This window comes from Protomyctophum parallelum (genome assembly GCF_964188405.1).
Source record: "Protomyctophum parallelum genome assembly, chromosome: 21".
NCBI lineage: Eukaryota > Metazoa > Chordata > Actinopteri > Myctophiformes > Myctophidae > Protomyctophum > Protomyctophum parallelum.
The window spans coordinates 5,085,584-5,111,077 of NC_139713.1; the positions used below are offsets into that span (position 1 = coordinate 5,085,584).

The window sequence follows — 25,494 nt, forward strand, 5'->3', positions numbered from 1 at the left end:
TGTGTGTGTGTGTGTGTGTGTGTGTGTGTGTGTGTGTGTGTGTGTGTGTGTGTGTGTGTGTGTGTGTGTGTGTGTGTGTGTGTGTGTGTGTGTGTGTGTGTGTGTGTGTGTGTGTGTGTGTGAGAGACACAGAGAGAGAGAGAGAGATCACACACAGGCACAGTCGCACACGTATGTGCGTATACAGGTGTGCGTGTGCGTGTGAGAGAGAGAGATTAGTCACACCCAAATGCGTACAATGTGTGTGTGCAAACTGTGTGTGTGTGTGTGTGACTAATCTCTCTCTCACACCACTTCAGCCTCCTCTGTCGTACTATAGACACACACACACACACACACACACACACACACACACACACACAAACGTGTGTGTGCGTGCGTGCATGCGTTCTTGTAGGGCAAGGTTGTGTTTGGGAGATGGGGCTGATATTTGGTCATGTCTGCCCGAGCGCAGAGTGTCGTGCACACTGTGTACACACACACACACACACACACACACACACACACACACAGTCACACACACACACGTCTGATATCATCTCTCGAAGCCCCCCCCCCCCTCCAGACAGCTAATGTGATGTTTGCTGTGGCTCGGGCCCCCAAATCGGTGACATCTGGAAGCCGTCTCATCTGCAATGTAAGACAATTTCCTCTGATGTCGACACAGACACCGTTTCCAGTCAATAGAGCATAAATTGTCTCTTGTAAACCGGGGGGGGGGGGGGGGGGTCTCTCATCTTTAAACTGAAAGGCTGCTCCTGCACTCTCCTCCTCCCCTCCCCCTCTCCCGTGGGGTCAGGGGGGGGGGAGGGGAGGGGGGGGGGGTGACCCTCCTTTTTTAATAATTTGTATGTTTAGTTGTTTTGTCAAATCTGCCGCTGTCCACTTTGTATATCCTGTCTGATGGAGCGTCTCATCCATCAGAGCGCCGCTCGCCGCCGAACACCCGCCATGTTGACACCATATTACAGCTTATTAACCCGTTCTGACCTGAGATCAGATTCTAAAAATGTCTTCTATACATCATGACAGTTTTCTGTTTCTATGTCAGCCGTTCTTCGATTTTTCAAAAATAGCAGACCTACAAGCTCGTAGCGCGCCACTCGGTGGCGCGCTACGAGCTTGTAGGTCTGCTATTTTTCAAAAGCTAAAGCATAACATGACACCAAAAGGGGTTCCCGCACAGAATGGATTAAAAGGACGATAGCAGAGTGTGTGTGTGTGTGTGTGTGTGATGTGTGTGTGTGTGTGTGTGTGTGTGTGCGTGCTCTTCCACTATACACCCTCTCCATCAACAAGCGCCCTCTCTCCGAGAAATAGCCGATTTACAAGCTCACGACGATAAGACGCATTGTTATTGTTGTTGTGAGTTTATATATATATATCGTCTATTTGGCCAGAATATGTTTACGGCTGAAGTGATTTATAGCGCGTTCTGTAGTAATCTATATCTGCAACGTAACAACCAGTTAACTGTAACAACCAGTAGTATAACTAAAGTTTTCAAATAGTGAGTAAAAGTTGAATATATATATATAGTCATTATAGTCATTAAGTTCTAGTCATTTAATTAATACTATAGTCATGAAGTAATAAAAGAGGTTTGGAATTGCAAACAGCTGAAATCAATACTGTATCAGTATTCTGATATTGACCTGCGGGCCGCATTAAAGGACCACTTCACACTTTTCAACTATCTTCATATAATAGGTCCTCACTAATAATCATGAAAAAATGGCACGATTTCTTTCTACTCAGTCTGTGTCTCATATAGGAGGGGCTGTGGGCAGTTAGAAACTGTCTTCCAGTGACATCATCAGTAGGCAGATAATTTTTTAAACAATATTTTTTTACAGAAATATTTGGATTTTCATTATCGTGAGAACGATAATTTTTCGCATTGCAACTATAGAAAGCCTGCAGTTTCTATTGGCTTGTATTTTCCCATCGATGATGTCACTGGAAGACGGTGGTGAAGTGGTCCTTTAACCTGCGGGCCACATTAAGGCCCACGGGCCGCCAGTTGCCCACCCCTGGTTTAGAGCATGGAATTGGATCCAGAATGATATAGGCCACGTGTGTGTGTGTGTGTGTGTGTGTGTGTGTGTGTGTGTGTGTGTGTGTGTGTGTGTGTGAGTGTGTGTGTGTGTGTGTGTGTGTGTGTGTGTGTGTGTGTGTGTGTGTGTGTGTGTGTGTGTGTGTGTGTGTGTGTGTGTGTGTGTGTGTGAGAGTGAGTGTAAGTGTTTGATTGATTGATGTTTATATTGACACAATGCATATATATACATGAAACATATGACATTTGTACATATCTCAGAATCCACCTTATTGTCAGATTAATCAGGTTTACATGATCAACAGTGGGTGATGTTTTTTTTGCGCTCTTCATCATTGTGTGTGTGTGTGTGTGTGTGTGTGCGTGTGCGAAGGACAGAAAAAAGATCAACAAACACATCGTTGCTGTCGGGCACCGAAACCTCATATCGTCATATTTAACTTTATGTGTTTTTTAATTTTCTTGGTAAATGTAATGGCCTTCTTGATCACACAACAGTGTCGCACAACAGAAGCATTAAAGCAGTAGATCTGATACTTTTTGCTATTTTTATATTTAATCCTAAAAAAAGTAACAGTTTTGGACATAATTATGAGGTTTCCACCCGACAGAGACGATATATATCTGTCAAATGACACAACACAAAACGCTTGAAAGATTATGTGTGCGTGCGTGCGGTGTGTGCGTGGATGCGTGTGTGCGTGGATGCGTGCGGTGTGTGCGTGAATGCGTGTGTTGCGTGCGTGTGTGTGTGTGTGTGTGTGTGTGTGTGTGTGTGTGTGTGCGTCAGGGCTGTGAGGTTAATATCCTGCCATGTCTACAGTTGTATTTATCATGTGAGGACGGTTTCTGTGATGGAGGGACTAATATGTAATGACAATAAGCCATTTTGACCTGAGATCAGATTCTAAAAATGTCTTCTATGTCAGTCGTTCTTCGATTTTTCAAAAATAGCAGACCTACAAGCTCGTATCGCGCCACTCGGTGGCGCGATATGAGCTTGTAGATCTGCTATTTTTCAATAGCTAAAGCATAACATGATGCTGACACCAAAAGGGGTTCCCGTTCAGAATGGGATAAGCCGTGTTTATCTCAGCATCGTGTTGCTCTGATGTGCTCTTTTGTATCTCTAATTATTATTTTTTCCCTCATTTGTTTAATTTTGTTTTAAATTATGATAATAATACATCCAATGTATAGAACACAATGTCGCTTTATATGACACAAAAGTAATAAAACATACTTTATTAAGAAAATAACTGCATTGGTTTAAAAGGATAAGCTAAGCGAATTATTAATGTCTTAAAGCACTTTGAATTGCCTTGTTGTAGAAATGTGTTATTGCCCTCTTTGGCTTTGCCTTGCCTTGCCTTGCCCTGCTTTGCCTAGTTCGGCCTTGCCTTGTTTGGCCTGGTCTGCCTGCCTTGCCTTGCCTTGTCCTATACTGTCCTGTCTTATTCTCTGTGTCTGTCCTATCCTGTCTTCAGGCATCAGCCCTTTCCAATCTCACCATGGGGGGGGAGGAAGTCACAGCTCCTTACAGTACAAGTGCTGCCGTAATTGAATTTGCTGCAGAAATAGCAGGTTGGAAAATGTCATTTCAGACGACGGGCGTGCGGCGCGCACGTTACGTGGTGTGTGTGTGCGCGCACGTGTGTGTGTGTGGTGTGTGTGTGTGTGTGTGTGTGTGTGTGTGTGGGGGGGGATTTCAGGCGGGCTATAGGACATTCATATCTGCCTTCCTAACTTATGGAACTTATCCGTTCTCTCTCTCTCTCCTTTCTCATTTCGATGCTCTCTCACTCTCTCGTCCCAGTCAGTCCATCTGCTGTTAACTCTGCACCAACTGGACTGACCCCCCCTCCCCCCTCCCCCCCACCCCAACACCCCCCCCCCCCCACCCCTCCTCCCCCTACCCCACCACCCCCCCCCTCCTCTCCCCCCACCCAACACCCCCCCCCCTCCTCCCCCTACCCCACACCCCCCCTCCTCTCCCGACGACCCTCTGTTTGGGAATCGGTTTCTGTATCAAACATTTTCATGTCACGGAAACCCCCAAACGTTTATAAAACATGAATAAAGAGTGCTTCAGAGATTAAACTGTTGCCTCATTTTGCAGGGGGACCCCCTGGGGACCCCCGGGGACCCCCTCAACGACTCCTAGAGGGGAGGGGGTCTCTGGACCCCACCTTCCGCCAGCACAATGTCAAGTACAGCAACAATATACAATAATAAATACAAAAACAACATGGATTGGAAACAAGCCATCGTGTATATAGGCTTTCTTGGTTATAAATCCTATTAGCTGACCTTGTATTGAACTGTACTTTTCTGTGCTTTTTTTCTGCAAAATGTTAATAAAGTAATCAATCAATCAATGTTGTGAGCTTGTAGATCGGATATTTTAAAGTTAAAGACAGTAAAGAAAGACATAATTTAAATATAGAATGCAGAAATATAGCAGATTGTAGATGTGGACAAAGCATAATATAATATACAACGCACATACAAATCATATAGTTTCTTAAAGACGGTAGCCTACATAAAGACAAAACATTAAAGTCAGAATCTTTTCAAATAATATGTCGAAGCATTTCATCTTTTATCGAAAGACCTGCAGAGAAATGTGTCCAGATTCCGGTCCATCCGTCCGCGATGTGGACAAAGGCCTTACAGGGTCTGTTAAAGACAGTATGATTGCAGAGGTTTTGGATGAGGGGTTAACCCTCTCAGGACGGGAACGCATCTGTGTCGTTTTATAGCGTTTTATATCCATTGTTTTAATCTGTATCTGTTGAAAAAATAGCAGATCTACAAGCTCGTAGCGTGGCACAGAGTGCAGATCTACAAGCTTGTAGATTTTTGAAAAATCGTGACAACGTGGTGCAAATCTTTTAATATATATACTCTTTCACAGTGAACGTTTTTAACTCAAATCTTTGCTTCTGGGGGGGTGCCTGGCTGGAACTACATATTTCAGATGGGGTCCACGACCACATACATATAATTCTGGGGGTCCTTGACATGAAAAGGTTTGAACACCACTGACCAATAAGTGACCATACATAGAAACATTTGTTTTTCAGTAAAACGGTCACGATTTGACCGAAGACATTTTTGAGAATCTGCTGGCCTTTAATGGATTAAACTGGTGGGAGCATGTTTGCTAAGCCGTTGAGACCCCCCCCCCCCTCCTCCTCCCCCCACCCTCTCATATTGCGGGGACAGTGATGGGCTCTGTGAAAGGGAGAGGTATATAGCAACATATTTTCCGTCTGCCTTTCCATCTCAGTGCACCGGGGCGCGATGCGATGATGGAATGACCCGGGGACTCGATCTTTGAGGGGCATCATGCCTTGATGCTCTCGCAGATTGATAAATTGATTCTAAACTATTACCATGGGGTAAAAAAAAAAAAAAAGCAATAAGGTCATAAAAATTGCATCGGTCCGTCCGGGCCGGGCTAAGTAAATCGTCTCCGTCCTACAGAAACCCTGTATGTGTGTAGACGAAAAAAATGTTACTTTTCTTTTTGGGGGAAATGGAGGACGAAAATAAAAAGAAACCTGATGTGTTTCCGAATGCATATACGATATATGGTTATTATTTATAGTTGTGCTTGTTATAAATACTTTATATTTGGTATAAAACGCCACAGACATGCTTTAACCATCACTTTCAACGTCCAGTTTTTCAGAAAAGCGCTTAAAAAAAGAAAACAATAAAAAAAAAAGAAGTGAAAATAGCTTTTTGCTCTCAAAACGTCACCGTCGTGCAGAGCTGGGCTCAGGGTGCAGATCGGCTGTTTTTTCCACAAAGCAGGGCATACATTTAAATTGAGGAGAATGTTGGAGATACGAGGTCTCTGTGTGCGTGGGGAATGAGAGGAGAGAGAGAGACACACACACACACACACACACACACACACACACACACACACACACACACACACACACACACACACACACACACACACACCACACACACACACACACACACACACACACACACACACACACACAGACACACACACGCACACGCACACGCACACACACGCACACGGAGGGAGGGAGAAATGACTTGAACAGAGATCATCATCTTCAATCTATTTTTCCTGCACAGGGCTCCATGAGGCTGCATAGAGCCACTTCATTACAGAGACACCACTGTACACATGCAGGGGGGGGGGGGGGCGGACCACCTCCCAATCTCCACCAGCTATAGGGGGGGGAGGGGGGTCCCCCAGGGGGGTCTCTGGGTGGTTAATACCTCATCACCAGCTTCATTGAACGCTTTAAGACATTTAGACCTGACTGTGATTTTTTTTTTTTTTTTACAGTTTTCTAAAATACCTCATGTTTCTGTATCAGTGGTGCTCAATATTTCATGTCAAGGACCCCCAGAATTATATGTAATTGGCTGCCGGACCCCCATCTGAAAATATGTTGTTCCAGGGACCTCCCGGAAGCAAAGATTTTAGTTAAAAACGTTGAATCTGAAAGAATATATATTCAAAGATTTGCACCACCACGTTTTCAAGATTTTTCAAAAATAAGCAGACCTACAAGCTCATATAGCGCGCCACTCGGTGGCGCGCTATATGAGCTTGTAGATCTGCAATTTTTCAACAGCTATACAGCATAGCATAATGCTTTAGTTTAAACCACCAGAAGGCGTTCCCGTACTGAATGTGTTAATCTTGCACTCCTGCTGATCAATAGGATCCTTCTCCATGGGCTGTAAATTAAAAGGGCCATTCGTGTAATAATCAACCCTGTTTAGTCTATAGGGCTCATTCTGAGAAAACCATTATTTGTGGAAGGAAGAATATTTTAGGGTATACATGTTGGAAACGTTGAGGGGTCTTACAATTCTTCCCTCCTCCATCCTCTTTGGCTCCTTTTGGGCTCGAGTATATGCTGAGTAGATTACGTGTGTGTGTGTGTGTGTGTGTGTGTGTGTGTGTGTGTGTGGTTTATAGGGTCAGGCATTCATGGGTTAAGGTTCCATGGTTTAGGGTGGTAAGAGTTAAGTGACAGGTCGCTTCGCTAATGCACTGAACAGATCTACAACGCTGATTCTCAAAGTGGGGGTTCCATGGGGTCCCCGACCCCATGGGTTCCAATCACGTGATTGGAAATCAGGGCCGATCGATCACGTCATTTCAAATGATCGGGAATCTCTGAACGGAACACAAAAAAAACATGATCGGGACGACCCTATAGTATAAATTTTATATCCATATCATGATATTAGACTGGATGTCGTCTGTGATTTTGGAACTGTGATTCAGTGTTGTTTTCGTCGACTAAAACTAAGACAAAAATGTTCGTCGACTACCCATTTTCACTGACTAAAACTAAATCAAAACTAAATAAAAAGGAATCTATGATGACTAAAACTAAGACTAAATATACTGACAATTTCGTCAACAAATAAAAACTAGACTAAAATGTTAGGAAGGGACTAGTGGACAAGAGATCCAGTTTTATGCTGGGTTGCATGCTGAAAATAGCAGATATACAATCTCACAACGCGTCGCGCTGCGACGCGTTGTGAGATTGTATATCTGCTATTTTCAGCATGCAACCAAAGTGGTCAAGGCCTGTCAAAACACATTTTAGTCGACTAAATCAACTGTAGATTTAGTCGACTAAAATCGTATGACATTTAGTCGACTAAAACTAGACTAAACACTAGAACATTCCAGGTGACTAAAATGTGACTAAAACTAAGTGAAAACTATTCAAGAGACAACGACTAAAACTAAAATAGAAATTTGCTGCCAAAAACAACACTGCTGTGATTATGGCATAAGTGCTCTATAAAATATAAATATCGGATACTCAATCATATGATTGGAATCGGACCGGGAGCCAATTAAAAAAAAACGTGATCGGGACATCCCTATTACGCTTAATTGTACATTCATTTAAAAAGGTGGAAAAACCTTTGAATAATATTTTATTTGAAACGATTCAACAACAAATCTTCTTATTGGGGGCGTAGCTACTGTACCTGGCACAACATGTTTTCAGATGGGGTTCCCGTGGCCAAACGCATATTAATTTAATTTGGGGGGTGCTTGAAATTAAAAGGGTTGAGAATGATGTAATAACAGACTTGTACAACCTTAGCGCCGTGTGCCAAGGAACTCTCTCCCTGTGTCTCTGTGTCTCTCTCTCCCTCTCTCTCTATCTCTCTCTCTCTCTGTGTGTCTCTCCCCCCCCCCCTCTCTCTCTGTCTCTCTCTCTCTCTCTCCCCCTCTCTCTCTCTCTCTCTCTCTCTCTCTCTCTCTCTGTGTGTCTCTCTCCCCCCCCCCTCTCTCTCTGTCTCTCTCTCTCTCTCTCCCCCTCTCTCCCCCTCTCTCTCTCTCTCTCTCTCTCTGTCTCTCTGTCTCTCTCTCTCTCCCCCTCTCTCTCTCTCTCTCTCTCTCTCTCTCTCTCTCTCTCTCTCTCTCTCTCTCTCTCTCCCCCCCTCTCTCTCTCTCTCTCTCTCCGTTTAGTTTAATGTGCCCCGCCCCCCTGCCCCACCCCCTAATTATCTAAAATGAATACCGCTTCAAATAAATTGCCATTAATCAGGAGAATTGGTCCTAAGTTTGTTTTTCATTTCCCAGATTGATTTTAATGTTTAACCCATTTAGACCCCGGATAAATGACCATTCTATACAAATGCCTTCTTCTAAATCATGACAGTTTTCAGAAAAAACCCTCTGTGTTTCAGTGGTTCTCAAACTATTTAATGTCAAGGACCCCCAGAAATTATATATTATGTAATTGGCCATGTACCCCCATCACAAAATATCTTGTTCCAGAGACCTCCCAGAAGCAAAGATTTGAGTTAAAAACATTCGCTCTGAAAGAATATAGATTCAAAGATTTGCACCACATTTTCATGATTAAAAAAAAAAATAGCAGATCTACAAGCTCATATAAGATGCGCCACTCGGTGGTGCGCTATATGAGCTTGTAGATCTGCTATTTTTCAATAGCTAAAGCATAACGTAAAACGCTTAAAACACCCAAAGGGTGTCCCCGCTCAAAATGGGTTAACTCATTTTCAAATCAATAGCAGATTGAAAAGGACAATTTATTCCTGGTTATTGATGCATTTATCCGCAGCGTTACGACTCTGCTGTCCTTTCTTTGGCTTCAACAAATGTCAATTAATGCTCCATATCCCTCCAGGAGATCAGGCAGAGTGCTCTCATTCAATTAGTGTGAATTATCTGCAGCTGTGTGCCTATACTCTATGTACGCCAAACAGCCAGCTGTGTGTCTATACTGTATGTACGCCAACCAGCCACATCATCAGCTGTGTGTCTATATTGTACATCATGTTGTAGTCACTGGTTTGTAGTCATCAGGATGGTAACTTACATCATGTTGTAGTCACTGGTTTGTAGTCCTCAGGATGGTAACTTACATCATGTTGTAGTCACTGGTTTGTAGTCATCAGGATGGTAACTTATGTCATGTTGTAGTCACTGGTTTGTAGTCATCAGGATGGTAACTTACATCATGTTGTAGTCACTGGTTTGTAGTCATCAGGATGGTAACTTACGTCATGTTGTAGTCACTGGTTTGTAGTCCTCAGGATGGTAACTTACATCATGTTGTAGTCACTGGTTTGTAGTCATCAGGATGGTAACTTACGTCATGTTGTAGTCACTGGTTTGTAGTCATCAGGATGGTAACTTACATCATGTTGTAGTCACTGGTTTGTAGTCATCAGGATGGTAACTTACGTCATGTTGTAGTCACTGGTTTGTAGTCATCAGGATGGTAACTTACGTCATGTTGTAGTCACTGGTTTGTAGTCATCAGGATGGTAACTTACGTCATGTTGTAGTCACTGGTTTGTAGTCATCAGGATGGTAACTTACGTCATGTTGTAGTCACTGGTTTGTAGTCATCAGGATGGTAACTTACATCATGTTGTAGTCACTGGTTTGTAGTCATCAGGATGGTAACTTACATCATGTTGTAGTCACTGGTTTGTAAATCAGGCCGGAACCGTCAAACCTGGCACCAGAATTACCCAGAATAATTCCCTGCCATCGAGGGCATCGTCAGTTTAGGGCCTACCCAATAAAACCCTTGATGTGGCGCAGTTTAGCCGATAGGAATAGTTTGTTTGGTATATCCATCTTCTATTCCAACTCAGCGCACCAGTTTGGAACGAATACCAGGCTTTCCTCCGAGGTGGAAAGTCTAGTGACGCGAGGTTATACCGCCAGACACTATATCGTTGCTGTCGTCCAGGAACATCTTAACTCCATATTTGAGCGTTTTTCTCTCTTCGTAAATTAACGCTATACTACAGCGTCACACAAAAGCATCAAAAGTAGCAGATCTGCAAACTCAAAACTCTTTTTTTTTTTACTCGTAGATCTAATACTTTTGCTATTTATTTTATTTCATTTGAATCCTGAAAAGTCCCAGTTTTTTTTGGACATATGAGGTTTCCGCCCGACAGAGACGAGATATATACCAGAATCCTTTGCCTTGATTAAAGGACAGCAATGTGGATAATCACAGCATGCATGGCGCTTTGGGTTCACTTTTAACCCATTTACACCCATTCAGTTCCATTCTATACAAACGCCTTCTAAAACAGGACAGTTTCTCTGAAGACCCTCATGTTTCTATATCAGTGGTGCTCAAACTAATTCATGTCAAGGACCCCCAATATCATCTGTAATTGGCCGCCAACCCCCATCTGAAAATATGTAGTTCCAGGGACCCCCCCCCCAGAAGCAAACATTTGAGTTAAAAACGTTCGCTCTGAAAGAATATAGATTCCAAATGTGGGCCACATTTTCACGATTTTTCAAAAACAGCAGACCTACAAGCTCGTATAGCGCGGCTCCGAGCTTGTAGATCTGCTATTTTCTTAATAGCTAAAGTATAACATAACGCTTTTAAATTATAAAACACCCAAAAGGGCTTCCCGCCCAGTACGGGTTAATCTTTATAAGAACCTCGCCCAGATCTCCCCTCCTTGCAAAGTCCCCCTCGGGACGGAGATTAAATGCTTCTTCACATTAGTAATGTCAGCACAAAATGATTATCTTTTCTGAATAATTTATCCCCCAGACCGGGTGTAATTTTCTTATCTCTTCCTTTTTGCCTCTTTTACTCAGCGGGGGACAGTAAATGGCTGTTAGTCGTCAAGAAAACTTATGGATCGACCGTCCCCCCCCATCAATCAATTAACCCATTCTGACCGGGCACCCATTTTGGTGTCAGCATCATGTTATGCTTTAGCTATTTAAAAATAGCAGATCTACAAGCTCATAGCGCGCCACCGAGTGGCGCGATACGAGCTTGTAGGTCTGCTATTTTTTGAAAAATCGAAGAACGACTGACATTTTTTTCGAATCTGATCTCAGGTCAGAACGGGTTCATCAGACCCAGTGTTTGTCCGGCGGAAACCTCGTATGAATCTGATCTCAGGTCAGAATGGGTTAAAAAACACTTACCTCACACTCAACATGATTTATATCTTGTTAATAGAATTGTCTCACTATATCCCTATATTATTATAGCCCCTAATTCCATTAGCTGTTTGCTTAATGCTTCTTTAAAGTTGACCTCCAAAAGAGAAAGAGGAGATATAGGAAAGGTAGAAAGCCCAATATTGGCCCGGCGAACGAAGGCTTCTGTTTCTGGGAAAGCATGTGGACGTCAGTCAGGTCAGGGATGGTGTTTAGAGGACTCGTATCTGGATGCTGCGCAGCCTATACAGGACAGTGGATCTTAATCCATTCTGTACGTGAACCCCTTTTGGTGCTTTAAGCATTACTAGCTCTTACCCGTTGTGAGATATTTGCCCCCCCCCCCCCCCCCCCTTGTGGCCGTGGGGGGTACTGCGCCCGGGTGCGTTTGTAATTGACTAATACATTAATTAATAATCATTAATGTGTCAAATCGAAAAGGGCTTCGTTACGCCCTCCACATTCATATGGTCAATGCCTGTGTGAAAAGTGGGGGTGATTGGTGCAGGCAGTAAGGAGCTATGACAGTGTTTCTGACACACAGACACACACACAGACACACACACACACACACACACACACACACACACAGACATTGTTAGACAGTGTTTCTGACACACAGACACACGCAGACATTGTTAGAATTATAGTATGATTATATTATGATGATGTTGTGCTTTAGCTATTGAAAAATAGCAGATCTACAAGCTACATACGAGCTTGTAGATCTGCTATTTTAGAAAAATCGTTGAAAATGTGGTGCAAATCTTAGAATATATATTCTTTCAGAGCGAACGTTTTTAACTCAAATCTTTGCTTCTGGGAGGGGTCCCTGGAACAACATATTGTCAGATGGGGGCCAGAGGCCAAATACATATACTTTTTGGGGTCCTTGACATGAGATTTTTCTGAAAACTGTCGAGATTTAGAAGGCATTTGTAGAATCGTCTGTAAGTGGTTTAACATCTTCATGTTTGAGATGTTATTTATGTCATTGTTATACATTGTGGTACCTTATTGTCCTTTATACCATTAGCTATAGAAACAGGTAGGTATCGTATTATTGGTACACCTGAAGAGGGGATAGCATTGGTTTATTGTGTGACTCGGAAGAAATGTAAATGACTCAGAATAGAGTGACGGTATGGTCTGTTTTAGTAGGGAGGCATACTTTGGTTAGACATAGCGTTGGTCCGACTGGATTTAGGTTGGTGAGGGGTGCGTTGAGGGTTGGGAGAGGGTTAAGGTTAGGTTGGTGAGGGGTGCGTTGAGGGTTGGGAGTTGGGTTAAGGTTAGGTTGGTGAGGTGTGCGTTAAGGGTTGGGAGAGGGTTAAGGTTAGGTTGGTGAGGGGTGCGTTAAGGGTTGGGAGAGGGTTAAGGTTAGGTTGGTGAGGGGTGCGTTAAGGGTTGGGAGAGGGTTAAGGTTAGGTTGGTGAGGGGTGCGTTGAGGGTTGGGAGATGGGTTAAGGTTAGGTTGGTGAGGTGTGCGTTAAGGGTTGGGAGAGGGTTAAGGTTAGGTTGGTGAGGGGTGCGTTGAGGGTTGGGAGAGGTTTAAGGTTAGGTTGGTGAGGTGTGCGTTAAGGGTTGGGAGAGGGTTAAGGTTAGGTTGGTGAGGGGTGCGTTGAGGGTTGGGAGATGGGTTAAGGTTAGGTTGGTGAGGGGTGCGTTAAGGGTTGGGAGAGGGTTAAGGTTAGGTTGGTGAGGTGTGCGTTAAGGGTTGGGAGAGGGTTAAGGTTAGGTTGGTGAGGGGTGCGTTAAGGGTTGGGAGAGGGTTAAGGTTAGGTTGGTGAGGTGTTCGTTAAGGGTTGGGAGAGGGTTAAGGTTAGGTTGGTGAGGTGTGCGTTAAGGGTTGGGAGAGGGTTAAGGTTAGGTTTATAGGTGTGCTTCCCCGTGGGAGGTTAGGTTTAGACTAGTCATTGGTTAGACATGGGTTAGGTTTAGGGTGCATACTTAGTTTAGACTAGTCATTGGTTAGACATGGGTTAAGGTTAGGTTTAGGGTGCATACTTAGTTTAGACTAGTCATTGGTTAGACATGGGTTAAGGTTAGGTTTAGGGTGCCTACTTAGTTTAGACTAGTCATTGGTTAGACATGGGTTAAGGTTAGGTTTAGGTGTGCATACTTAGTTTAGACTAGTCATTGGTTAGACATGGGTTAAGGTTAGGTTTAGGGTGCATACTTAGTTTAGACTAGTCATTGGTTAGACATGGGTTAAGGTTAGGTTTAGGTGTGCTGCCCCGTGGGAGGTTAGGTTTAGACTAGTCATTGGTTAGACATGGGTTAAGGTTAGGTTTAGGTGTGCTGCCCCGTGGGAGGTTAGGTTTAGACTAGTCATTGGTTAGACATGGGTTAAGGTTAGGTTTAGGTGTGCTGCCCCGTGGGAGGTTAGGGTTAGACTAGTCATTGGTTAGACATGGGTTAAGGTTAGGTTTAGGTGTGCTGCCCCGTGGGAGGTTAGGTTTAGACTATAGTCATTGGTTAGACATGGGTTAAGGTTAGGTTTAGGTGTGCTGCCCCGTGGGAGGTTAGGTTTAGACTAGTCATTGGTTAGACATGGGTTAAGGTTAGGTTTAGGTGTGCTGCCCCGTGGGAGGTTATAGGTTTAGGGTGAGGGTTTGAGATATCGGACCGATCGTCTAACCAAAAGCATGCACCCGTTTTTTGTAAATATTGAGCTGGTTCCTCATGGCGTAGCGAGCCAACACCAACACCAAATCAAGATCGTATTATTTGTTTTTAAAGCCCTATAAACGGGCTCGCACCCCAAAGTATTTATCACTCCTTTTAAATCCATACACACCCCAGCCAGGTCCTTGAGGTCAGCTGACCGATTGCTTCTAACTATAATAATGCCCTCAACAGAATACAGGTCTAGAGGTGGCCGAGCTTTCTCAGTGGCCCAAACTCTGGAACGGTCTGCCCCTCATGGGGATTAGGTCCTCTCTTAAAACTCATTTTCTTCTCCATGGCTTTTTGACTCTATTTGATTCTTGATTTAAATGTGTGCTTTTGCTCTATTGTACTGGAACTGCGTAGTTTGTTGCTCTTTTGTGTGTTTGTTATACCATGCTATTTTTGTCTTGTTTTTTTCTTTTACCTGACAATGTTAAACTGAAGCCCAACACACACCGGCTCCGTCCAACGCAGCGCGACGCGTTGCCGCACGGCGGCCGCCTGGAAAATAGAACTGGTTCTATCGGCGCGTCAGGCGAGGCGCCGGCGCGCGTCGGACGCCGCCGGTGTGCGATAGGTTCATTGAAAATAATGGAGGCGGCTGTTTTGAAGCGCGTCGGTCGCAGACGGTGTGTGATGGGCTTCACTTTGCCACTCGATTTGCCACTCGATTTGCCACTCGATTTCCCATTCACTTTATGCATGCACATACCCTCTATAGGGAGACTCGTTGCCTCTCCATATATAGGGAACCACTGCATTTTGTGAACCGTCCCTTTAAGTTAAAAAAAAAAACGAAACTAAAAAAGTATAGTTTTCTTCCAGCACTGTGTTGGTGGTGCCCGTGTCATTCAGTCAGAGAGGTGTCCTTGGCACTGGGGTGACACGTTCCATATTCATAACCACATCACGGTCTTATATATGAAGCCATAATTATTACACTGAGCTCTGGGGTCTGTGGCACACCGTACTGTAACTGTACTGCCTTAAAACAGAACCAGTTAAAAACCACCACAAAATGTCACCCCGTGATCAATCATCCTCCACCGCCATGATTGCACTCATCTATTACTTAACGCCTTTAGACCGATATATAGAGGACGATTCTATACAAACGCCTTCTAAATCCTGACAGTTTTCTGACTGAGAAACCTCATGTTTCTGATGTGTCAGTCGTTCACAAACATTTTCATGTCATGGAACCCCAAATATATATGTAACCCCCCCCCCCCAGGGACCTTCCCGAAGCAAAAGATTTGAGTTAAAAATGTTCCTTCTGAAAGAATATAATTATTCAAAGGTTTACGTGCACATTTTCACGATATTATTTCTTTGCAGATCTACAAGCTCGTAGTGCCGCACTCGGTGCCACGCTATACGAGCTTGTAGATCTGCTATTTTTCAATAGCTTAAAGTATAACATAATGCTTAAAAAAGAAACACCAAAAGGGGTGTTCCCGTCCTGAATGGGTTAAGCGTGTTGCATAATATTTTAATACATTAGAAGAGAATGAACGATCAGGCACCGCCACAGTCTAGTCTATACTGTACCTTCTGTGGTGTTTGGAGACAGTAGATTAATTCAGCTGCTATAACTTTCTGGGTGAAGGTGAAGGGACGAGGATTGTGGGGGTTGTTAGAAGGTTTAAAGCATTCTGAACAGGAATCCCATTTTGGTGTTATAGCATCATGTTATGCTTTAGCTATTTAAAAATAGCAGACCTACAAGCTCATACGAGCTTGTAGGTCTGCTATTTTTTTTAAATCGAAGAATGACTGACATTTTTTAGAATCTGATCTCGGGTCAGAATGGGTTAATCAGACCAGTGTGTGTCCAGTGGAAACCTCGTATGAATCTGATCTCAGGTCAGAATGGGTTAAAGCACTGGTTCTCAATCTGGGAGGGAGGGGACGGCCAGGGGGGGGGGGGGGGTCACGAGATGAATTGAATTACTTTTAAGACTTGTTTTAGTACCTCAAAAAGAGTCCAAGACCATTACTGCATCAAAAGTAATCAACTATATGCTATAAAAACACACACATACCAACTCAGAACCACTGGTTTAAATTAACCTATTCTGACCTGAGATCAGATTCTAAAAGTGTCTTCGATTTTTCAAAAATAGCAGACCTACAAGCTCGTAGCGCGCCACTCGGTGGCGCGATACGAGCTTGTAGATCTGCTATTTTTCAATAGCTAAAGCATAACATGATGCCGACACCAAAATGGGTGCCCGGTCAGAATGGGTTATGCACACCTCAAACATTTTCATGTCAAGGACCCACAAACCCACAAAAGCAGGTTTTGTTTTGTTACATATACCTAAAATAATTTAATAATAATAATTAATAATAATTAATTTAATAATTTGTTACATATACCTAAAATACAGTTTACTGTATATAGGTATACAGTATAGGAAGTAATGCAGCTGACATAAATTAGGGTAATAATAATTGCGTGTGCCAATTAGTCAACAGTATTGTCAATGCACAGTGACACCTGCATCTAACATGCCTTATTATATAGCTGCAGTTGTGTTGCTTACATCACTGAGTACTATAATATATATATATATATATATATTTATTTCCTACACATTTTTTTTCTGGTGATTGAATACATTATTATCAGTTTGCAAAAAGAGGCACGGTGGCACAGATTTATACAAAATAAATGCGTACTGGAGGGGTATATTAACCTGACGCTGCCAGATCCAAGAAGCTTGCTACACAAATTTGTTTCACAGCTTATTGGGATCTGGGATCGCGGAAGCAAATTCGATGACGGGGCTGTTCCTTTTTTTCAAGATACTTGGTAGATGATTGGATGGGACCGTCTGTCTATCACCGTGTGGGCGCGTGCAAACACAACCAATCATATTGACGTGTCTATATAGCTTCACGTCCGGTTTCGCCCATGTCCCGCCCTTAGCTCACGCTGATTGGTCCGGTACGGAACGGATTTTTGTCAGCTCAACTGTCTGAGAGATCCCAGATGAATGCTGTGTTGGGGAACATGGTTACCCAATACCGCCCTCATCTGGCAGAGTCAGGTTAGGGGTATATAGCCTGGCTAATAATAAACCAGACTGGCAGGCCATTTGTTTTGCCAACGGCTGATTCGGTCTGGCTTATTATAGCCAGGCTACTGGAGGGGTGCCTCCCTGGCTACTGGAGGGGTGCCTCCCTGGCAAAAAAAACTAACATTTTCAGATACATTTTGGGCACGAAAATATTTTAGAACTACTGATTTATAGAAGGCATTTTGTTAAATCGAGCCTCAGGGTTATAAGTTTAGAGGGTTAAAATAAATTGATAGAGCTTTCTTTAAATCCTGATTAAGTTACCATCCTGATGACTACAAACCAGTGACTTAAACATGGCCACTTGTCTTGAGCAGTCCATAGTCCATAGTTACCATCCTGATGACTACAAACCAGTGACTTAAACATGGCCACTTGTCTTGAGCAGTCCATAGTCCATAGTTACCATCCTGATGACTACAAACCAGTGACTTAAACATGGCCACTTGTCTTGAGCAGTCCATACATCACAGCAACCTCAAAAACATCATTCAACTTTCTTCTAATATTGCGTTTGATGAATCTGCTAAGATGTGTCCGGGGGAGTCTTGCTGTCCAGGCCTCTGCTGTGCACATGCAGACTATAGCATTGTTACAGTATACTATAGGATGAGTCATGCTTTAAGGAGCACTTTAGGCCTTCTCACCCTTATCTTCACTGATCCTCACTGATGCTCTTTTTAAGAAGGCACCATTTCTGTCTACTCGCTCTGCATCTGCTTGGTGTGCTGCATGTGGAACGTATACTGTAAGTAAACCTGTTGTCTGACAATGTCACCATGGATGGGGATTCATACTGTACTACAGGCTGTCTCTACTGTAAGTAAACCTGTCTAACAATGTCACCGTGGATGGATTTATACTGTACTACAGGCTGTCTCTACTGTAAGTAAACCTGTCTAACAATGTCACCATGGATGGGGATTCATACTGTACTACAGGCTGTCTCTACTGTAAGTAAACCTGTCTAACAATGTCACCGTGGATGGATTCATACTGTACTACAGGCTGTCTCTACTGTAAGTAAACCTGTCTAACAATGTCACCATGGATGGGGATTCATACTGTACTACAGGCTGTCTCTACTGTAAGTAAACCTGTTGTCTAACAATGTCACCGTGGATGGGGATTCATACTGTACTACAGGCTGTCTCTACTGTAAGTAAACCTGTCTAACAATGTCACCATGGATGGGGATTCATACTGTACTACAGGCTGTCTCTACTGTAAGTAAACCTGTTGTCTAACAATGTCACCGTGGATGGGGATTCATACTGTACTACAGGCTGTCTCTACTGTAAGTAAACCTGTCTAACAATGTCACCATGGATGGGGATTCATACTGTACTACAGGCTGTCTTTACTGTAAGTAAACCTGTCTAACAATGTCACCATGGATGGGGATTCATACTGTACTACAGGCTGTCTCTACTGTAAGTAAACCTGTCTAACAATGTCACCGTGGATGGGGATTCATACTGTACTACAGGCTGTCTCTACTGTAAGTAAACCTGTTGTCTAACAATGTCACCATGGATGGGGATTCATACTGTACTACAGGCTGTCTCTACTGTAAGTAAACCTGTCTAACAATGTCACCGTGGATGGGGATTCATACTGTACTACAGGCTGTCTCTACTGTAAGTAAACCTGTCTAACAATGTCACCATGGATGGGGATTCATACTGTACTACAGGCTGTCTTTACTGTAAGTAAACCTGTCTAACAATGTCACCATGGATGGGGATTCATACTGTACTACAGGCTGTCTCTACTGTAAGTAAACCTGTCTAACAATGTCACCATGGATGGGGATTCATACTGTACTACAGGCTGTCTCTACTGTAAGTAAACCTGTCTAACAATGTCACCATGGATGGATTCATACTGTACTACAGGCTGTCTCTACTGTAAGTAAACCTGTCTAACAATGTCACCATGGATGGGGATTCATACTGTACTACAGGCTGTCTCTACTGTAAGTAAACCTGTCTAACAATGTCACCATGGATGGGGATTCATACTGTACTACAGGCTGTCTCTACTGTAAGTAAACCTGTCTAACAATGTCACCGTGGATGGGGATTCATACTGTACTACAGGCTGTATTTACTGTAAGTAAACCTGTTGTCTAACAATGTCACCATGGATGGGGATTCATACTGTACTACAGGCTGTCTCTACTGTAAGTAAACCTGTCTAACAATGTCACCGTGGATGGGGATTCATACTGTACTACAGGCTGTCTTTACTGTAAGTAAACCTGTTGTCTAACAATGTCACCGTGGATGGGGATTCATACTGTACTACAGGCTGTCTTTACTGTAAGTAAACCTGTCTAACAATGTCACCATGGATGGATTCCTACTGTACTACAGGCTGTCTCTACTGTAAGTAAACCTGTCTAACAATGTCACCATGGATGGGGATTCATACTGTACTACAGGCTGTCTTTACTGTAAGTAAACCTGTCTAACAATGTCACCATGGATGGGGATTCATACTGTACTACAGGCTGTCTCTACTGTAAGTAAACCAGTTGTCTAACAATGTCACCGTGGATGGGGATTCATACTGTACTACAGGCTGTCTTTACTGTAAGTAAACCTGTCTAACAATGTCACCATGGATGGATTCCTACTGTACTACAGGCTGTCTCTACTGTAAGTAAACCTGTCTAACAATGTCACCATGGATGGGGATTCATACTGTACTACAGGCTGTCTCTACTGTAAGTAAACCTGTCTAACAATGTCACCATGGATGGGGATTCATACTGTACTACAGGCTGTCTTTACTGTAAGTAAACCTGTCTAACAATGTCACCATGGATGGATTCATACTGTACTACAGGCTGTCTCTACTGTAAGTAAACCTGTCTAACAATGTCACCATGGATGGGGATTCATACTGTACTACAGGCTGTCTCTACTGTAAGTAAACCTGTCTAACAATGTCACCATTGATGGATTCATACTGTACTACAGGCTGTCTCTACTGTAAGTAAACCTGTTGTCTAACAATGTCACCATGGATGGATTCATACTGTACTACAGGCTGTCTCTACTGTAAGTAAACCTGTTGTCTAACAATGTCACCGTGGATGGGGATTCATACTGTACTACAGGCTGTCTCTACTGTAAGTAAACCTGTCTAACAATGTCACCATGGATGGGGATTCATACTGTACTACAGGCTGTCTCTACTGTAAGTAAACCTGTCTAACAATGTCACCATTGATGGATTCATACTGTACTACAGGCTGTCTCTACTGTAAGTAAACCTGTTGTCTAACAATGTCACCATGGATGGATTCATACTGTACTACAGGCTGTCTCTACTGTAAGTAAACCTGTCTAACAATGTCACCGTGGATGGGGATTCATACTGTACTACAGGCTGTCTCTACTGTAAGTAAACCTGTCTAACAATGTCACCATGGATGGATTCATACTGTACTACAGGCTGTCTCTACTGTAAGTAAACCTGTCTAACAATGTCACCGTGGATGGGGATTCATACTGTACTACAGGCTGTCTCTACTGTAAGTAAACCTGTCTAACAATGTCACCATGGATGGGGATTCATACTGTACTACAGGCTGTCTCTACTGTAAGTAAACCTGTTGTCTAACAATGTCACCATGGATGGGGATTCATACTGTACTACAGGCTGTCTCTACTGTAAGTAAACCTGTCTAACAATGTCACCGTGGATGGGGATTCATACTGTACTACAGGCTGTCTTTACTGTAAGTAAACCTGTCTAACAATGTCACCATGGATGGGGATTCATACTGTACTACAGGCTGTCTTTACTGTAAGTAAACCAGTTGTCTAACAATGTCACCGTGGATGGGGATTCATACTGTACTACAGGCTGTCTCTACTGTAAGTAAACCTGTCTAACAATGTCACCGTGGATGGGGATTCATACTGTACTACAGGCTGTCTCTACTGTAAGTAAACCTGTCTAACAATGTCACCGTGGATGGGGATTCATACTGTACTACAGGCTGTCTCTACTGTAAGTAAACCTGTCTAACAATGTCACCATGGATGGGGATTCATACTGTACTACAGGCTGTCTCTACTGTAAGTAAACCTGTCTAACAATGTCACCATGGATGGGGATTCATACTGTACTACAGGCTGTCTCTACTGTAAGTAAACCTGTCTAACAATGTCACCATGGATGGATTCATACTGTACTACAGGCTGTCTCTACTGTAAGTAAACCTGTTGTCTAACAATGTCACCGTGGATGGGGATTCATACTGTACTACAGGCTGTCTCTACTGTAAGTAAACCTGTCTAACAATGTCACCATGGATGGGGATTCATACTGTACTACAGGCTGTCTTTACTGTAAGTAAACCTGTCTAACAATGTCACCATGGATGGATTCATACTGTACTACAGGCTGTCTCTACTGTAAGTAAACCTGTCTAACAATGTCACCGTGGATGGGGATTCATACTGTACTACAGGCTGTCTCTACTGTAAGTAAACCTGTCTAACAATGTCACCATGGATGGGGATTCATACTGTACTACAGGCTGTCTTTACTGTAAGTAAACCTGTCTAACAATGTCACCATGGATGGGGATTCATACTGTACTACAGGCTGTCTCTACTGTAAGTAAACCTGTCTAACAATGTCACCATGGATGGGGATTCATACTGTACTACAGGCTGTCTCTACTGTAAGTAAACCTGTCTAACAATGTCACCATGGATGGGGATTCATACTGTACTACAGGCTGTCTCTACTGTAAGTAAACCTGTCTAACAATGTCACCGTGGATGGGGATTCATACTGTACTACAGGCTGTCTCTACTGTAAGTAAACCTGTCTAACAATGTCACCGTGGATGGGGATTCATACTGTACTACAGGCTGTCTCTACTGTAAGTAAACCTGTCTAACAATGTCACCATGGATGGGGATTCATACTGTACTACAGGCTGTCTTTACTGTAAGTAAACCTGTCTAACAATGTCACCGTGGATGGATTCATACTGTACTACAGGCTGTCTTTACTGTAAGTAAACCTGTCTAACAATGTCACCGTGGATGGGGATTCATACTGTACTACAGGCTGTCTCTACTGTAAGTAAACCTGTCTAACAATGTCACCGTGGATGGGGATTCATACTGTACTACAGGCTGTCTTTACTGTAAGTAAACCTGTCTAACAATGTCACCATGGACGGGGATTCATACTGTACTACAGGCTGTCTCTACTGTAAGTAAACCTGTTGTCTAACAATGTCACCATGGATGGGGATTCATACTGTACTACAGGCTGTCTCTACTGTAAGTAAACCTGTCTAACAATGTCACCGTGGATGGGGATTCATACTGTACTACAGGCTGTCTCTACTGTAAGTAAACCTGTCTAACAATGTCACCGTGGATGGGGATTCATACTGTACTACAGGCTGTCTCTACTGTAAGTAAACCTGTCTAACAATGTCACCATGGATGGGGATTCATACTGTACTACAGGCTGTCTTTACTGTAAGTAAACCAGTTGTCTAACAATGTCACCATGGATGGGGATTCATACTGTACTACAGGCTGTCTCTACTGTAAGTAAACCTGTCTAACAATGTCACCATGGATGGGGATTCATACTGTACTACAGGCTGTCTCTACTGTAAGTAAACCTGTTGTCTAACAATGTCACCATGGATGGGGATTCATACTGTACTACAGGCTGTCTCTACTGTAAGTAAACCTGTCTAACAATGTCACCATGGATGGGGATTCATACTGTACTACAGGCTGTCTCTACTGTAAGTAAACCTGTTGTCTAACAATGTCACCATGGATGGGGATTCATACTGTACTACAGGCTGTCTCTACTGTAAGTAAACCTGTCTAACAATGTCACCATGGATGGGGATTCATACTGTACTACAGGCTGTCTTTACTGTAAGTAAACCAGTTGTCTAACAATGTCACCATGGATGGGGATTCATACTGTACTACAGGCTGTCTCTACTGTAAGTAAACCTGTCTAACAATGTCACCATGGATGGGGATTCATACTGTACTACAGGCTGTCTTTACTGTAAGTAAACCTGTTGTCTAACAATGTCACCATGGATGGGGATTCATACTGTACTACAGGCTGTCTCTACTGTAAGTAAACCTGTCTAACAATGTCACCGTGGATGGATTCATACTGTACTACAGGCTGTCTCTACTGTAAGTAAACCTGTCTAACAATGTCACCATGGATGGGGATTCATACTGTACTACAGGCTGTCTCTACTGTAAGTAAACCTGTCTAACAATGTCACCATGGATGGGGATTCATACTGTACTACAGGCTGTCTTTACTGTAAGTAAACCTGTCTAACAATGTCACCATGGATGGGGATTCATACTGTACTACAGGCTGTCTCTACTGTAAGTAAACCTGTCTAACAATGTCACCATGGATGGGGATTCATACTGTACTACAGGCTGTCTCTACTGTAAGTAAACCTGTCTAACAATGTCACCATGGATGGGGATTCATACTGTACTACAGGCTGTCTTTACTGTAAGTAAACCTGTCTAACAATGTCACCATGGATGGGGATTCATACTGTACTACAGGCTGTCTCTACTGTAAGTAAACCAGTTGTCTAACAATGTCACCATGGATGGGGATTCATACTGTACTACAGGCTGTCTCTACTGTAAGTAAACCTGTCTAACAATGTCACCATGGATGGGGATTCATACTGTACTACAGGCTGTCTCTACTGTAAGTAAACCTGTCTAACAATGTCACCATGGATGGGGATTCATACTGTACTACAGGCTGTCTTTACTGTAAGTAAACCTGTCTAACAATGTCACCATGGATGGGGATTCATACTGTACTACAGGCTGTCTTTACTGTAAGTAAACCTGTTGTCTAACAATGTCACCATGGATGGGGATTCATACTGTACTACAGGCTGTCTCTACTGTAAGTAAACCTGTCTAACAATGTCACCGTGGATGGATTCATACTGTACTACAGGCTGTCTCTACTGTAAGTAAACCTGTCTAACAATGTCACCGTGGATGGATTCATACTGTACTACAGGCTGTCTTTCTCTTCCTGGACCGTTAGCATGCCGACATTTAGAAGCCATTGTTCTTGCCGTAATAATAATAATAATAATAATCAAAAAGGAAGAAGTTTGGTAGGCAGGTTATTTTCTTTAAAAATGGAGTGCCACAAATGTTTTTATTTTTCCAGTTTTTCATGTGTCTATGAGGTGACAGTACTTCATTAGACACCTGGGGCTGTATTTTGCATGTCTTAAGTACCAGGTCTTATTCCCTAACTTGAGTACACTAAAGACCTGGAGGTGTGATCAATGCCATTTGGCCACTCAGAATAGCCAAATGGAGTCGTTTTTATGTGCAATTGTGTATTGACTTTGTATTTAGGGTTTCTTCCTGGAGGCTGAACCCTTGACAGTCAAAACGGGCCAATGAAATAAACAGTAATATAGTGACATCACACTATCAGCCCCTCCCCTAACCCCTCCCCCTTTATCATACAACTACAGCTGTGGGTGCGGCTTCAGTTCAGGTGGATCACCACCCATCACCACCCACCAGGCAAACCAGGCATACTTAATGAACTGGTGGGCGTGTCCACATAAAAGCATGATTTTAACAAATACTGTACACTTTTTTGGAAAAAGTTCTTCCTCCTTATTTTATAATAATACCTGATGATCATGTTTTAGGGTGGGGGAAAAACCATGACACTCCATCTTTAAAATGGAAAGCACTTTAAGTCAACTTCTGTTGTTTTTAATTGTGCTATACATACAAATAAGGTGACTTCACTTGATTAACCACTTTAACCCCAGCATATACTGGGAAAACGTTAGCAGAAAATAGCCTATAACACTTGCCTGACTGAGAGGTCGTTATATGACCTATTCTTTTTTTAGATTTTGAAGATTCAGAAGGTTTCCTTTCCATCATGACCACCGTCATCCCTCATCATTCTATCATCGTCTCTGATTATTATTTTTCTCCATCTGAACCACTTTCTAAATATGAATTTAAGCACATCATGCTATACTTCTGTCTCATTTGACAGTCATGCGAGTCGAGTGCTAAGTGTTTAACCCATTCTGACCGGGCACCCATTTTGGTGTCAGCATCATGTTA

The 25,494-nt window shown here is 43.0% G+C and overlaps 1 protein-coding gene across 1 annotated transcript in view; it reads right to left on the reverse strand.

Moving 5' to 3' along the window:
* Positions 1–25,494, reverse strand: part of LOC310879282 (histone-lysine N-methyltransferase Smyd1-like) — a 294,932-nt gene that overhangs the window by 20,378 nt on the left and 249,060 nt on the right. The gene's annotated exons all lie outside the window — the stretch shown is intronic.